Here is a 15,809-nt window from a genome sequence, read left to right as displayed (position 1 = left end):
TGATTTTGTACTTGTACGATATTGAGCCTATTGAACGGCTATTGAAATGAGTTTATTTTGTGGGTGACTTTGGGACTGATTGAGGAAAAGAATGAAGCCATAAATGGCTGAAAATTAGGTAAACACAAAGGGCATGCCGCCCAAAGTTTCACTAGAAGTATAAACCGATCTTTGGAGTTTTGGTTCGATAATCTGCAAATTTGACTTGGATACGCTGAAAACTGGGTTGAAGTGTCTTCATGACAGTTGTAACTCTTTGTCTAAGTTTTAAGACACTACCTAGTACATTTTGATCTGATAACTATAGCTTCAATTATGGTTAAAATCGTGTAACCCGTTTTCATACCGTTGTCATTTTCGCGCACGCGCATGCACTTTTTTGCCCTTTTTGCCGTTTTGATCATTTTAGTCCTTATTTCCATTTGTGATGGTTGATTCATTGATAGTTGAGTATAATCTTCTGGCACAGGCAGTGACAAACCGGACGGAGTTGGTGGACCCGTATAAAGTGCCTTGATTTGCATGTTCACTATTTTGAGTGAGTAATTGGGCTGTTTATTAATGTGAAATTGTTAAAGTGGTTTGTATATGTTAAATGGATACTTAGGCAAGGGTGTAATTTATCTCACTCGAGTTAAATCCATCATTTGTTTTGATTTCATATGTGAGAGTACATGCCTTATGTTGCGTATCACCCTTTTGCTGAGTGCTGGTGGGGTTGATTACATGACTTGAGTTGAACCCCTTTTTTTGTGTGATGTTTGGAGTAAGTACTTTATTGTGTACTTTGTTGAGAGATATCATCTATTGAGAGATCGGATATCTCAGGGCTTGGTTCCAACCCGGTTCCAAGGATAGACGAACTATTCGAGTCAGACGGGGTTTGGTCGAAAATAGTTCTATACTAATCTTGAGATTTAGTTCTTTGTTAAAGCTTTGATTAAATCTAAGTTATTTTGTTTCGCTCGAGCTGCTGTGTGCTGTTGACTGGCCAGCGGGAGTTGATAAGGTGAACGGGGAAAGTTAAGTGGATTCTACGGTTTATGAGTACTTTGGTTAACGGAGTGTGAACAGGCATTCAAACTTGGGGAATTGAACTGGTTTTGGAGCCACATGTATCCTACCATTATGATGTTACCTTTCTATTATTGATGTGAAATATCCTGATTTACTTGTTTATTTGGATGTGAGTTTACATTTGTACCCCTGATTATTCACTAAGTATATAGCTTATCCCTTTTCATTTATTTTCCTTAGCAGGGGCCGGCGCGGGGGAAAGTTCGAGAAGGTGTATAAACTTTTGGTTATAGAATAGTTGAATTTGTACTTGCTATAAGTTGACTAGTGAGATATATATTTTGGTTGTGGTGGTTGTAGTTACCAGTTTTTCTAGAGTTTACTTTCTAGTACTAGTGATATGTATGACTTGATGTAATAGTTTGTACAACTTTTGAAGATGTAATAGTTTAAATGGAACTTTCTTTTGGCGTGAACCTTATTTTCTCGTTTTAGAGTATTGAGTCCTGACGCGAGTTAGGCAGGCGATCCGCTAAGCCCTTTGGTACGCCTCTGGGTACGGTGGGGTCGTCACAGGTGGTATTAGGTTAGAGGATTTGGGTAGTTGGAAAATGTGTTATAGAACATATAAGTATTTGATTGTTTTTAAATAGAATCGTATCTATTAAGATGAAATGCCGGAGAACTGATTAGGTGATATTTTATTGTGTAGGTATGGAGACTGGTGGACCTAGCGATATTGGTGGATCTAGCAATACCGGTGGACCTAGCGGTGCCGGAGTACAAGCTACGAGTGTAGGCGAGCTAGTGAATCGGGTGGTGCGTCGATGAGTCCTTAGATATCAGAGGAGGGTCAGAAAACCCTATAGGCTATATTCTCCCTTCGGCCAGATGAGTCGATCGTGTGAGTGTCGACATACGTATGGATATCCGGATGAGGTTGTTATGGCTATAGATGACGAGTGTCGTCGCCTAGGTAGGACGGTTGACACTTTGAGGGCACAGTTGGATGAGGCCAGAGGGGTGAGTCATGCATAGGTCATGCGCCTGCGTGACCTCGAGATGGGGTTATGAACTAAGGAAGAGCGGACGCACACCCTTGGTCGTCAGGTTGAGGAGACCCACCGCTACCTCTTCGCTTTATTGGGGCAGATGAGAGAGAGAACCTGGGGTATTATGTTAGATTGTGAGATTCTCTTAGACATGGCTGTGGAAGTGCCACTTAGGGCTGGTGGAGTGGGGCCGATGGATGCGATAGACTCTATAGGCTCTGTAAGGGATTTCCGCTAGGGCCGTTACTCTGAGTTGTTTTGTTGACTTTTTGGAGTCGGTGTGCTCATCAACTAACATGTTTTGTATTGGTTGAATGATGGCTAGTTGTGAACTGATGTGTATATTTTTGGCGTGAATTGTATATATATATATATGTATATAGTTTCGTTTATGATATTTTGATATCTTGGCTAATTCGTGCATTTTATAATTTTTCAACGCTTTGAACTCGTACCATATTTTGTCCCAATTATAGAAGCTAGAAAATAATCAAATGGAGACTCGTGGTGAGGGTAGAGAACGAGAATGAGGACAAAGAACTGAAGGGATAACCAATGAAACTGCAAATAGACAAGTTGAGACCCAAATAGCTACGGCCATACAGCGAATGGCTGATTTGTTAGAAAAAAAGGTTAACCAACAGGGTCAAGGCCAGATACAACATCCCGGCAATCATGAGGGAGAGGACTATGCCTTAGAACGATTCCAGAAGTTTCTACCGTCAAAATTTTTGGGTAGACCTAACCCTGATATAGCGAAAAGTTGGTTGGATCGAATGTTAGATATATTCGCTGCATTAGGATACTCGGAGGAACGGCAGATAGCATTCGCCATTTTTCAATTTGAGGGAGCGGCTCGTGCCTGGTGGAATGTGATTCAAACCAAGTGGGAAAGAGAACAAATCCCATGGACATGGGTTAATTTCACTCGTGAGTTTAATGAGAAGTACTTACCGCCACTTGTTCAAAAAAGGCGAGAGGATGAGTTCATACACCTACGTCAAGGGACTATGAGTGTGGCGGAGTACGAGACGCAATATATCAAACTCTCTTGTTTTGCTCCAGAGTTAATGCTGACAGACCAAAGGAGAATTCGTCGATTTGTCCAGGGTTTGAAGAGATTCAAGAGGCACTGGCAGCTGCTCACTTGGAGACCTATAGTCAAGCTATTGAAAAAACGCAAAGAATTGAAAATACCAAGAGTCAAGTAAAGACTTTTCATGATAGGAAACGAAGACAACCGACACCAGTAGTTATATTGAGAGACAGAACTAGGGGAGCAAGCCACCATCGAAGAGGGGTCGAAAAATAGGTGGACCACGATCAATAGGGTCCCCGAATCAAGGATATTTTGAGAAAAGTTAGGCAAGAAGAGAGACTCAAAAGGGTATCTCACGAGGAGATCCGATATCAGGACCTAGGATGGCATGTGGATTTTGTGGGGCTGCTAACCACATGGAAGATAATTGTTGGAAGAAATGACAAATTCGGAAAAGCTACCGATGTGGTAGCGCTGAGCATCTAATTGCTCAAAGCTCTCACCTGCCAAAAGAAGGAAATTTGTTAAGGGCAGAAAGGACCACGTCTAAGCCGATCAATGCAACGGATAATCGACCGAAAGTGCCGGCAAGGACCTATGCAATAGGAAATCAAGAGATGACAGACTCATTGGCAATCATCGAAGGTACCCTCCCTATTTTTCATCGTATTGAGGTTTCCTTCTACTTGTTTTATAAGACATTTAAAGACCATTGAAACTTTGAAATAAGAATTACACGGTTGGTTCTTGGATTGAGATACATAGAGGGACAAACTTTTAAGATAAATTTTATTAGCAATGATGAACTAGTTAATGAGATATTAGAGTATTCCAACCCATAGCTCATACGTTGCAATTTCGAGGACGAAATTTTTTTAAGGAGGGGAGATTGTGATATACCGAATGTTAGGAGATTGTTTTTAAAAGAAGATACTGAAATTTATTTCTTTGGGTTTGATTTAAAACCTTAATTTGTTTTAAAGGGACTAGAAACCCTAAATTCTATTAAGAAACCCTAGTTTACTTGTGACTAACCGGTTTTCTTAAATTTCTTATATGTTAATCGAAACCCTAATTGTAATCAATGGAATTGTAAAATCCCTCACAGTTTTCTTAAAATTCCTTTTATTTGGTATTTATTCCTTTCTAATAGCTTTACTACTTATTTACGCCCTCAGTAATTGCAATCAACCATAGAATCAAGGGTTTTTCCTTTAGATTCTTAGTTCGGATAAATTAGGATTTTTTGCGTATTTTGACCGTGTGATCACTTGGTACGATAGGTGCACTAAATTTGGTGATTAAGGGTGAGTTTAGAGGATATTAAGTGTGTGAATAGAGGTGATAATAATAAGTTAGTAAATTAGAAAGTAAAGTACGTGCGAAATAAGGAAAATTGGGTTGAACCGACGGGTACCGATTGGCTACCGATTGAACACACTATTTGACCACCATTTTATCAAGTTAATCTCATTGTTATTAGAGCCTAAATATCAGCTCTAAAGCTGATCAAGGTGGCCGAAATTTTTGACCATTTAAACCAAAGGAAAAGAAAACAAATTGAGATGGAAATTAGTGGTGACAAGTGGCATCAATCCATGCACCTTTAACCCAAACTAAGACCAAGCCTTATAACCTTTCTTGGCCTTCATTCTTCTCCATTTTTCCAGCCTCCTAGCCGTGAGCCTTGAGAGAAAAACAAGAGAAAGAAAGCTCTAAAACCATCTTGGATTTAACTTGATTTAGTGAGAAAACAAGAAAACTAAACCGATTAACTTGCAAATTAAGAGCTTGGGAAGCTTAGGGAGCTAAATTTCACAAGGAGAGGTGAAGGATAATTCTTGCAAGCACTTTTATTGAGGTATATTGGCTGTCCATCATCTTTAGTTCCTTGATTCTTGCTTAAGTTGCTATACAATTCATATTTTTGGTTGATTGATAGCTATGCAAGTAGTTGTGATGATTTTTGGAAAATTGGTAAGTTAGGGTTTTGTATTGTTCAGCCATATTTCTTCTTGTTTAGATAGAATATGCTGTGAATAAGTGTAGACAAGGAGGTGAAGTGGTGTTTCAAGTTAGAATTGTGAAGATTAGCACTTGTATTCATGAATTCCAGTTTTCAGTTTTATAATTCTCCTGTTCTAACCGGTTCCGTTTGACCATGAGGAAGGCCGAATTAGGCTAAGTAGAAAAAATGAAAATTGTAGGAAATGATGTTTTATAGCTGCCTGTAAAATTTCAGCTCAATCCGATCACTGTAGCACATGAAAAGACAAACATACCCCTGACTGCCATAGGTAGAACTCTGTGGCTAGTTTTGACATTTCACTAATCTGACCCCATCTGTTCACCCTAATCCATACTAAATTAGCATTTGACCAAAACATGAAAGTTGTAGTGCTATGTTTTAGCTTTCCAACGCCCCTAAAAATACCTCAATCGGATTTCGGTAGCTTGAGTTATTGTCATTTATATATAGTGCGGTTAACTAGCCTGATTGTGAGATTCTGGTTCTATCATTGGAAATTTTGACCTGGATACACTGTGAACTGGACTGAGTGGTCTTCATCAAAGTGGTAGCCCTTTATCTTAGCTTCGAAACGGTATAAATTACACACCAATTCGATAAATGTAGCTTCGGTTGTGTCTGATACGCTAAGCGACGTCAAATCTGTCTTTTGTTTTATGACTTAAACTTCATTTCCGAACATTTTCCTAGTTTGATTTTGTACTTGTATGACATTGAACCTATTGAACGGCAATTGAAATGAGCTTATTTTATGGGTGACTTTGGGACTGATTGAGGAAAAGAATGAAGCCATAAATGGATGGAAATTAGGTAAACACAAGGGGCATGCCGCCCAAAGTTTCACTAGAAGTATAAACCGGTCTTTGGAGTTCTGGTTCGGTAATCTACAAATTTGACTTGGATACACTGAAAACTGGATTGAGGTGTTTTCATGACAATTGTAACTCTTTATCTAAGTTTTGAAACACTACCTAGTACATTTTGATCCTATAACTACAGCTTCAGTTATGGTTAAAATCGTATAACCCGTTTTCATACCGTTGTCATTTTCGCGCACGCGCGCATGCACTTCTTTGCCGTTTTGATCGTTTTAGTCCTTATTTCCATTTGTGATGGTCGATTCACTAATAATTGAGTATAATCTTCTGGCACAGGCAGTGACGAACCGGACAGAGTCGGTGGACCCATATAAAGTGCCTTGATTTGCGTGTTCTATTTTGAGTGAGTAATTGGGTTGTTTATTGATGTGAAATTGTTAAAGTGTTTTGTATATGTTGGATGGGTACTTAGGCGAGAGTGTACTTTATTTCACTCGATCTAAGTCCATCCTTTGTTTTGATTTCATATGTAAGACTACATGCCTTATGCTGCGTATCACCGTTTTGCTGAGTGCTGATGGGGGTGATTACATGACTTGAGTTGAACCCCTTTTGTTGTGTGTTGTTTGGAGTAAGTACTTTGTTATGTACTTTGTTGAGAGATATCATCTATTGAGAGATCGGATATCTCAGGGTTTGGTTTCAGCCAGGTTCCAAGGATAAACGAACTATTCAAGCTAGTCGGGACTTGGTCGAAGATAGTTCCATGCTAACCTTGGAATTTAGTTCTTTGTTAAAGTTTTGATTAAAGCTAAGTTATTTTGTTTCGCTCGAGCTGCTGTGTGCTGTTGACTAGCCAGCGGAGGTTGATAAGGTGAACGGAAAAAGTTAAGTGGAGTCTACGGTCTATGAGTACTTTGGTTGATGGAGTGTCAACAGGCGTTCAAACTCGGGGAATTCAACTGGTTTTAGAGCCACCTGTATCCTACCATTGTGATGTTACCTTTCTATTATTGATGTGAAATATCCTGATTTACTTGTTTATTTGGATGTGAGTTTACATTTGTACCCCTGATTATTCACTAAGTATATAGCTTATCCCTTTCCATTTGTTTTTCTTAGCAGGGGCTGGTACGGGGGAAAGTTTGAGAAGGTGTATAAAATTTTGGTCATAGAATAGTTGAATTTGTACTTGCTATAAGTTTACTAGTAAGATGTATATTTTGGTTGTGGTGGTTGTAGTTATCAGCTTTTCTAGGGTTTACTTTCTAGTACTAGTGATATGTATGGCTTGATGTAATAGTTTGTACAACTTTTGAATATGTAATAGTTTAAATAGAACTTTCTTTTGGCGTGAACCCCATTTTCTCATTTTAGAGTATTGAGTCCTGGCGCGGGTTAGACAGGCGATCCGCTAAGCCCTTTGGTACGCCTCTGGGTATGGTGGGGTCGTCACAAAAGCTCTTTTCTTAAGTCCCTTACTTGGTGTTATGTTTAGCATTTTTTCGCCTATAACTTTTCGAGTAGGAGAGACAGCTTGGATATCTTAGCCAAACCCAAGCACTTCTTTTTGTGGTGCATGTTGAATAACATTAAGGTTAATCTCGGATGTTGGTTGGCCACACAATTCATGTTGATTCTACCTAAGAAGAACAAATCACTTATCCTAGGTTCATACATTACTAATTTGGTGATAAATCTAGGCATTTTAGATTTGGCTAACCATAATTTACATTTAGCTTGTCCTATGGAGCCTTTGGATTTAGGTTGTTTGGAGAAAATAGGGGTTGTGGAGCGCATTCTTGGTGAATATATGTTTGTTCCGCCAGGCCCTATTCAGCTACCTCCTTGACGAGGCCAACGTCAACAAGATTTCCCACGTAACAATGATTTGCTTCATGATGACCATGGACCTTCCATATCAGCCCTGCCACTGCCATTTTGTAGGGATGAGCAGTTTCAGACCCTTCAGGGGGAGATGCAGCAAATGTCAGGACGTTTTACTCGTCTCAAGCTCCATATTACTAGGATGATGCAAAACTTGGCGACTTTCTTTCATCACGTGGGCTTCAACCCACCTTTTCCTCTCGAGCCGTAGGTATTTATTACCTCCTCCACATTTAGAGAAGTGTTGTTGTCCTTTTTCTCTTCATTTGTTCCTTTCTTTCTTCCATCGGGGACAATGTCAGATTTAGGTATGAGGGAGGAGCTATGTTAGCTAGCTAGCTTCATCGTGAATATTTTTAATATTGGCTAGTTAGTTTTAGTTATTTTTTGTTGTCTTTTCTTTTTTATGGGCAATAATGAAATCATGCAATCAAGATGCAAGTATATGTAATGAATTTGTATTGGCCGGGTATCTTATTTTTCTTGATAAGGACTTCAAATGATGAATATGATGAATTTGAAAAACTTGAGCCACTTTGTAAGTTTATTGGGCCTATGTTGAGTATTTTGTCTTAATTTGCTTTGTTTTTTGTTTGTTAAGCTGTTATTGCACATGGTTTTTCATTCTAAAACTTGCTTTGGTATACATGTCAAGACCACATTTCTGTTGACTTGATGTTGGAAAATGACAAGACCATTTTTTATTTAAACTCTTTTGACTCTCTTAAAGATCTGCCAATATTTTTTCTACCATTAGTGAGCCATGTTTGAGCTTGTGTCGTTTTCTTTGTTTAATACCAAAATTATTACCCGACACCTCCTGTTTTGGACTTACTTGTTGAATCTCATGTCAAAAAAGTGTCTTGATTTAAGTGTTTGAAACTTATTGTGTTGATACAAGGTGATATATGGAGTTTAGCAAGTATTTATCTAAAAAAAAAGAGAGAGAGAGAAAAGAAGAAAATGACTGTCAATTATTTTCTGGGCATAATTTGGCATTGGGTGCATAATGACGGAAGCTCAAAAGCATGCTTTCACTTGCTAAGTTGTTGGAAAATTGCCGAAGGAGCCTTGATCATGTGGATTGATATGAAATTGATATTCAGTTGCATGCACCGATTCTCTGACATCTTCTTTGACATGTTTACACCTTTGAATCATCTTTCCATTCTATCCTTAACCCAAGCCCTGTTACAACTTTATTCCAGTCCCTTGGATTCTGGTATTAGATTCACTACTAATGGAAGAGATGTGATGCATGAGCAAGCTTATGGTAAAATTATTCCATAGTGTTGATTTGAGAGTATATTATGCTTATACACTTTTATGAGTAATAAGTGCCTTTGTTAAAAGTCGTTGGGAGAATTGTCAAATTCAATGTGTTTTGACTTTGAGGAACTTGTTGGGATAATAGAGTGTTTATGCTAATATGAATTGCTACAAAATCTTGCTATCTTGATTGTGCTTCTGAGTTTGGATATGTTTGAGGACAAGCATAGTTTAGATATGAAGGAAATTGATAGGTTGCATATTTTTTATAATTTTTTATGATTATTTCCCCTTTTTATTTTAGCAAATATTACGTTAATTGGTGGATTCTACTTATTTTTGGTAATTTGTGCTGGTTGCAGAGATTTGGAGTAAAAAAGAACTAAAAGGCGTGATTTCTTCACTAAATTTGTTATGCGGCGTGATCACGACAAAGTTAAAAACTCTGCATGTCTAGAAAGCTCGGGAGTTTACACGTAAAATCCAGCCATAAATTGAAGTCTCGAAAGTTGGGTCACAAAGGTTTTATCAGATGGTTGTTGTTGACTTTTTCTTTCGGTTACGATAGGATTTGTTGGAATAATTTTGGTTTGAGTTAGTAGTAGTAATTTAGTAGCAGTAGGAAACCAAACAATAGGAAGCATTGTTTTCTTTATCTTCTTTTTTTTTTCATCCGAATGGGAGACTAGTCAGGAGCCATTAGGATCTTTTCTTTTTGGCTGCATGAAGCAAGTGGAACATTTTTTTCCTTTTCTTTTCTTTTTCTTCAAATAATACATCTAACTTTTGGAAAACATTCAGGTCGATGAGTTCAACTAATTCACGTGGGATTTCTTCAATGGAAATGAACTAAATTTCTATTTCTAGTCAAGAAACAATGAAGGATTTGGTTCATCTAAAATTGTGAAATTGTATTGGTTTTATTTATTCCTTTAATTCTCTAGTATTCGTATATTCCCTACTTTATTTTTTATGGTTGTTGTGTTATTCGAATATGCAGGGTACGGAATTTAGATTAATTCAATAAACTAAAATCAATTAGGGCAATTAAATTCATAATTATTTAATTTTCTTGAATTAATGGTAACTGCATGATTGGGTTTGTGTTAGGGGAATATATGGAGTAATTTAAAATAAACCCTCTTAATATATTTTTTGGTTAGAACAAGACTTTTCTATTCTTAAGGCAATTAGGGAATTGAACTCTAAGATCGTACCTAGGATTATTTCTTGATTATGGCAGTGGCTAATAGTTGTACCTTGGCTATTGCTAAAGTAAGAGAAATTGACTATCATCGCTTATTTGGTAGTTATAAATTGTTTATTAGTTAATAAGTAAAATTACTATTGCGTCATAATCAATTAAGTGAACCATTTCTGAAATTATTTATTGGCTAGAGTTATTTATTATTGATTCAATTTTAAGAAATTGTCATTTAGTTTTTTATTCACTTATTTATTTTATTTGAGTTATTTAATTATCTTTATTTTTATAAAAACCCCCTCATTACTCTTGAACTCTAGAAGAAATAAATTTTTTTCAGTCCCTGAGGATTCAACCCTGCTCACCCTATATACAAAATTTGTAATTTTTCTCGAGTAGGTATTTATTATTGCACAGGTTTGACACCTGTTAAACCAATTGTGAAATCAAAAATAATGAAGGAACTCCAAAAATCTCATTACATCATTATATCAAGCAAAATTTTCAATTAAGCGAATGCATTCATCCCAAAATCACTTTTTTTTCAAAATTCGAAGTACTTACAGCCTATTGATCTTGGATCATGGAGTTAATGCCACAATCAGAATGGACAAATGGAAGGTATTAAAGGGGAGGAGAGGACGAGAGTAATGTTTAAAAGATAAAATATAGATGGCCATCTTAGGGGTTGCAGATTGATGAATAAAGATTTGGGATTTGGACTCAGAAGAGGTTATAAAAGTGGGAAGGAGGGAAGGAGAAAAGGTGGCAGGTGACAAGATTAATGAAAAAAATGGGTGATTTGGGTGAAGAAGAGGGACCAGGACGATACTAGTGAGAAACTGAGAATTGGGATGGGATGGGTCCATTTTTAATTAACCAAAATACTGGATTTCTTTTTTAAATTAACCGAAGGACTGGTGTCTGTGACTTAAAACTGATAGATGTCTATAATCCTAGAACGATCCTTAATTCTTTAAGCCATCTCTAATAGGTGGGACTTGGATACATGGGTGGATCTACAGTGGGGGCACTTGGGGCTCATAATTTCTATAGTACCTATAGAATTTTGATATAATCAAGTATGCCTTCTGGAGTTTTGTATATTCATTGGTTTGTATGTTCCTAAAGTTGGCTTTGATTTTGTCTGTTACTATACCTACTGTAGAAGGAGATTTTTCAGTTATGAATATCATGAAAAATCAGTTACGAAATAGAATGAGAGACTCTTAGATAAATAATTATTTAGTTACTTATCTTAAGAGAAATATACTTTGTGAAGTTCAAAATGAAAAGGTTGTAAACTATTATTAAAATATGAAAACTCGTCATTTGAAAACTTCACTAATGATAATATTTAAGTTCCATAATTGCTCATCTTTAGGTAATGACGACGGTAGTGAACTGAAGGCCGTATGATTCGCAAGATAATGCTAGTAATTAAATGAAATATTAATAGTTTGCAGTGGCATTCTTTAGAGCTCATATTTGCAGATTGGCCCTAGCTAATTTTGTATATACTATATGGAATTGGAGGGAAGAAATGAGTTGGTATCAAGTGAGTCAAATTGGGTGCTTTAGAAATTGTTAAGAGGATTACATCTAAGGTCCAGGCAACTATTGTTAGCTGGAAGAAGGTTAATAGGAGTAAAGAAAATTGGGAACTGTTTATAGCTTGGAATCTTAATCAGGCCATTTTTCAACAGTGTATTATATTTAATAAGGTTGTGTAGTGCTGTCTACTAGCTTTTCTGTAGTGGCATTCCATATACATCCTTGAAAAAAGTTGATGGGGTTTGATTTTTTTTGACTCAATTAATATGTTTTTCAGGTAAATGTGAAGTTGAACCGAACTCTGGTATGTTTAGAAGTCCATCCTCTCTAGAAAAAAGTTATCCCGCTCTTAGTGTGGGTATTTCGGCTCCCTATTCCTGAGTAGAGTAGAATGTTCAGTTAAGCAATTAGCTTCTAGTACATTCCCATGGTACTTTCAAGCTACATATCTCTTACCTTGGACTTGTTCACGTGGATTTGTTCATGCTCTACTTTTCTTATGGAAAAGGAAATCATTACCCAACTCGCAGAGTTCTCTCTACAGGATGAGGAAAATATTCCAATAAGTTTTGAAGAATGTGATATTTGGGAAGGAATTGAGGAGTGCAAAAGAAGTTGTTATGGTAGGTTCTATGCAAACAAGGAAATCAATTTTAAGGGTCTTCGATGGGCAATGACGAAGGCATGGAAGAGTGAAAAGATACAAATAAGCAAACTACATGATCAAATTTTGCATATTTTCTTCCCCACGAAGGAGGAAGCAAACAGAATTGTGGATCAAGGCCCATGGTGCTTTGATAAAGACTTATTGATTATCAAGCCCTAGAGATATGGTGAGGCCATTAAAGTTGAAGACTTTTATCATACTCCATTTTGGATACATATAAAGGGTCTACCTCTGTAATGTTATACAAAGGATATGGCGCAGAAGTTGGGAAAAATTTCTGAGGATGCTCTGTCATTCAAATTAGGGAAAACTTGGACAATGGTGGAAGGTTTTCCACATGAGAGCCACTATCAATATCCTCAAACCTCTAAGGCATGCCATAGCACTAAAAGGACCGGATGGAGGACACATATATGCATTGCTACTGTATGAGAAATTACCCATTATGTGTTTTAATTTTGTTATTGTTGGTCATATAGAAAAGAAGTGTATTGCAATGGAAATGGGCCAAGAAGATGCACAAAATTTTCCATATGGAATTTGATTAAATGCTGAATTTTCTAGAACCACCATTCTGCAGACTATAAAGATGACATGTGATAGCATAAGGAAGATGATGGAATCTAAAGACAAGGGGCAGGAATTGGAGTGCCAAACAGGCTCGAATTCCCAGAAGGAGACATCTTCTAGAAGTGAAAATATGGAAAAAAGAATGATGGTTGTGTCATTTTTTGAGGCGGGTAACAATTTCCAAAGGATAGGAAAGAAAATGACAAACAATAGTAGTATGATTTGCTCACATATAGGCATAAGAAACAAGGATTTTGAAGTATTAAATACTTTCACAATAGAGGGGCAAGTGGATAAAAATATCAACGTTAAGAGAGAAGGGATTCCAACAAATGGGTTTCTTTAATCCCCAACGAATGCAGCCCAACATATTTAGACCAAAAGCAGTACAATAAACAAAGACAAATAAATGGCCTTCTATTGGGCTAGGGGATGAAGGAATGTGAGGCTAGCTCCATACAAAATTCAAGCCAAGCCTTATTAGTTGGTGCATGTAACTTAGAGGATTTGACAAAGGCCCAAACAATAATTGGAAAGAACCAGGAAAGCTCTTTAGCTCTTGTTAATACAAGTAGCCTATTGGAAACTGAAGGTGTTCGTCGAAGATCAATCAAAGAGGATGATAATGGCGAGATCATTTGTTATGTTAAGAAGAAGAAGATGGTTGGGTCGTTGGAACTTTTAGAGCAAACGGCGGAGCTTGCACGGCAACCCCACCGATAGCCATGAGTCTTTTAGCATGGAATTGCTAAGGCCTGGGGAAACCTCATGCAATTCAAGCTTTACTTAGTCTGATTAAGGTTGAGATCCCCAAAATAATTTTCTTGTCCGAAACAAAAATGCTAAGTAAAGATATGGAAAGGGTGTGAAGAAAGATAGGGTTCAGTTCTGGTTTTTTTGTAGACAGAGTGGGACTGAGTGGTGGTCTGGGGCTAATTTGGAACGATGATGTTGATTTGAACATTCAAAGTTGTTCAAGGGGACACATTGACACCGTAATTATAGAGGAGGAAAGGGGTGTGAATGGTGATTAACTGGTTTTTATGGAAATCATGCTGCAAAAAGAAAATTTTCCTAAGAGCTTCGATCAAGGCTTGGCCATTGCTTCTCATTACCATGGATATGTATTGGCAGCTTTAATGAGATTCTAGAACAAGATGAGAAGAAAAGTAAACTTGAAAAAATATGGACTCACATATATGACTTCAAGAAAGCAATTGATGAGGTAGGTTCGATGGATTTGGGTTTCCAGGGCAGAAGCAAGTTTACTTGGTGCAATCAATAAGAAATCGATGGAATAGTCTATCTATGTCTTGATCGTGCATTGGCAAATTTAGAATGGATCAGGATATTCCTAGAAGCTGTAGTTAGACACTTAACTGCCATGCATTCAGATCACTTCCCGATTAAGGTGGTTTTGAAGTAGCAATAGAGACAAAGAGGTGGAAGGTGATGGAAGAAACTGTTCAAATTTGAAGCCCTATGGTTAAATGATGAAGAATGTAGTCAGATTATTCATGATAAATAGGGAACTTTGGTAGGAGGCCTGGCTATGAAAAGAAATACATCAAACATAGAAGCTGTGTTAGGAGACTAGGGCAAGAGGAAATATGGTAATATAAAGAAGCGGATTGCCTGCAAACAAGAAAGTTTGGAGAGAATTCAATGCAATCCAACTTCAATCCCTTGGAGGAAACAAGATTGGTGTGGGAACTAGATGGTCTCTTAGCTCTAGAGGAGATCTACTGAAAACAAAGATTCAGGGTAGATTGGCTGATGAATGGAGACCGTAATACAGCTTTCTTTCATAGCAAAGCAAACAGAAGAAGAATTAGGAATCTAATAGAAGGTTTAAAGCAAACCAGGCTAGAAGACATAGAAGAAATAGCCTTGAACTATTTTTCAGATTTATTTGCAGCCAAAGGTGGAACCGATCACAATGAGGACTGCTTTATTAGTAGGAAAATAATTAAGAAGATGGAAATTTTGTTGAATAAAATTTTTAGTGGAGAGGAGGTGTGTCATGCATTGTCTCAAATGAACCCATGGAAGGCTCCTGGTCCGGATGGCCTACATGCCATGTTTTACCAAAAGTTCTGGACGGTTGTTGGAGAAGATGTTACAAGATTGGCTCTAACTTTTCTAAATGGAGATTTATGCATAGAGCCAATTAACAAGACATTTATCGTGTTGATCCCTAAGGTTAGAAATCCGAAGATTCTCACTGACTACCACCCAATCAGCTTGTGTAACGTGATATACAAAATTATTTCGAAGACCATGGCAAATAGATTGAAACAAATTCTGCCAGCAATAGTAGATGAAGCTCAAAGTGCTTTTGTTAAAGGATGGCAAATAACAGATAACATTGCTATTGCTTTTGAGGCCTTCCACCACATGAAGAATTTGAGATCTAGTGAGGAAAAATTTTTGGGTCTAAAATTGGATATGAGCAAAGTATACAATAGAGTGGAACGGAGTTTTATTCAGCTAGTGATAAGGCAATGGATTTTCTTGACAAATGGATTGATTCGACTATGAAATGCATCAATACAGTGTCTTACTTTGTCCATCTCAATGGACAGCCAACAAGAAGTTTGAGACCATCTCATGGTCTACGGCAAGGTGACCCTCTTTCGCCTTATTTGTTTATATTATGTGCTGAAGGTTTTTCATCTCTCATATGAAAGGCAGAAAAGGAAG

This window comes from Coffea arabica, chromosome 6c, assembly GCF_036785885.1.
Source record: "Coffea arabica cultivar ET-39 chromosome 6c, Coffea Arabica ET-39 HiFi, whole genome shotgun sequence".
NCBI lineage: Eukaryota > Viridiplantae > Streptophyta > Magnoliopsida > Gentianales > Rubiaceae > Coffea > Coffea arabica.
This window is presented reverse-complemented; position numbering follows the sequence as displayed.